At 58.4% G+C, this 2,318-nt stretch overlaps 1 pseudogene; it reads right to left on the bottom strand.

The window, feature by feature from the left end:
• On the bottom strand, positions 1-2,318 carry LOC125518382 (annotated as a pseudogene).

Raw genomic sequence — 2,318 nt, 5'->3', positions numbered from 1 at the left:
TCAGCTGAGGCAGCCGCTTGTGCCTGTGTAGCTTACTAGGTCCCGAGTCTCAGCTGGGGCACGAGGCAACGGCCTCATCATCTGAAGCTCCTTCCTCTGCCACAGGTGCTCACGCAGGAGGAGCTCCTCGAGCAACCAGTCGGGCACGACGTAGGCTATGAACCACGCGATCTGGTGCCGCAAGTTGGGCACGCAGAGCGCGCCATGGCCGATCCAGCGCGCCGCTGCGCGCGCGTAGTCGTCGGGCGTCGGCGTCAACGGCGCGAATAGCTTGGCCTCCGAGAAGCCCGACGCCATGGCTCCGGTCACGAAGAACGGTGCCTACACATAGGATTGTTGTCAGCGGCACCGTGGCAGTGCATATAGAATTATAGATTATGCATGGGAGGTGAATTTACTGTACCTGGCATTGCACGTCGATTCCTTTGCTTCTATACTCGACGTGAAGGCACTTGGAGAACCAAGCAACATAGCTGCATGGAAGGAATCGGTGAAACAAATTAAGTCGCCTCATGATTGCTCGCTAGTTCTACTTGGCAGTTGGCACGCCGGCCGTACTGTTTAGTGGCGGCGTACATGGTGTAGATGGGCAAGGAGGGGAGGGCCTCCGATGCATTGAGCCGAAGTTCACCACAGCTCCCCTCCCGCGCTCCACCATCCCCGGAATCACCGCCGCCGTCACCTCGGTCAGCGCCAGCAAGTTCACCCGTATCATGTCCACCCACGCCTCCACGCCGGCCTCGTGCAGGAACGCCGTGGGGGCCTCGAGCACCCCGGCGTTGTTCACCAGCACGCCGACGTCCAGCCCCTCCACGGTCCGCCGCAGCTGCCGCATCGCCTCGTCCCCTGCCGGATATCCATTTGAGGAGCTTAAATGGATGGATGCATGCGTGCTTGTGTGCGTAGTGTGCAGTGTTCTGCGTGATAATTTCTCACCCTGAGCGGTGGAGACGAGCGACAGGTCGAACACGACGGTCTTGGTCTGGACTCTGGACGGCCGGAGCGGCCTTGGATATCGCCGCGGAGACTTCCCGGAGCTTGGCCGGGTTGCGGCCGACGAGGACCAGATTCAGCCCCCTACGCGCGAGCCCCAGGGCCGTGGACCGCCCCATGCCGGATGTTGGCCCGCTGACGACGGCCCACGCGCCGTAGCGGCGTCGGAGGTCCTTGTGCCGGTGCAGGCAGAGGGCGAGGTGGGAGAGGAGGGGGAACACCAAGGCGGCTACGTGGAGGGCGCCAAGAAGGGCCAGTGAGGCGAACCATCCTCTTCTCGACTCTCGAGTGTGTGTTGGTGCTCAACTCCTCGTCTCAAGTGGAGACGCAGCATCTGCCTTATAGTACGTCCCCAACAAGCCATGGTACTCCTACAAGTAATAAAAATAAATAACAGTTTCGCTAAATCACATCTAGATATGACATAAGTATTGCACATGTAAATACTATGTCATTGATTTTACACGAAGATTCATGTTGGTATTTTCTTTTTTTTTTCTTTTTCTTTCCTTTGTCGCTTGATTAAGTTACTTAGAGCAACTTCAACGCGGCGACCCATTTCGTCCGGCGCCATCCATTTAGGTTGCCGTGGAAAAATGCTTGCCCAATGTGTCGGCTCATTCCCAAAACGCGTCCGCGTGGACCCATTTCAGGCCCAAATTTACGCTTGAGATGCGTCGGCGCGAACGCGCCACGCGCCCGCTCGGTGTCTGTCCTGTCCCCACATGGCGGCCGGCCAGCTGCCTCCCGTGTCTTAATTAATGACGACCATGGACCACGGGCCCACGCATCAGTGAAGGCGAGCGTCTTTTTTAAATCCGAGCGTGTGGGGGGGGGGGGGGGGGGGGGGGGGGGCTCGTCCTCTTCCCGCCTCCCATCCCTGTTGCTCCCCCGCCAGCGACAAACCTTAGCCAGCTCCAAGATCCAAGAGAAAGTCATAGCAGAAAAACTGTGTTGTGAGCCTCGAAACAGGCGCTGCCGCAAACGGCGTCGCACTTGTCGCTATGAATTGTTGGCCGGAGCACATCTCCACTCGTCCTGGATCACGATTCTGAAGTACTCATGCGGCAACACCGCTGAGGGACTCCAGAACCGGCAACCATCTTCTACCTTCGAAGAAACTCTCGGTGCACCATACCTTGGATGAGACTACCACCACAATGCCAGCCACCTCCAACACCAACACTTCCGGCTTCACGGCAGCGCCAGAGGAACCGCTGACGCGATGTGGACGAAGCCAAAGAAACAGGATCCTTGGCAAGACCTCCACCGCCGACTTGAAGGCCTTGCCTGAACACACATCCACGGCTCCTCGACACTGTCAT

The sequence above is a fragment of the Triticum urartu genome, chromosome 7 (assembly GCF_003073215.2).
Source record: "Triticum urartu cultivar G1812 chromosome 7, Tu2.1, whole genome shotgun sequence".
NCBI classification, from domain to species: Eukaryota; Viridiplantae; Streptophyta; class Magnoliopsida; order Poales; family Poaceae; genus Triticum; species Triticum urartu.
Note: the sequence above shows the minus strand (reverse complement) of the source record. Positions and strands in the feature narration are given on the sequence as shown.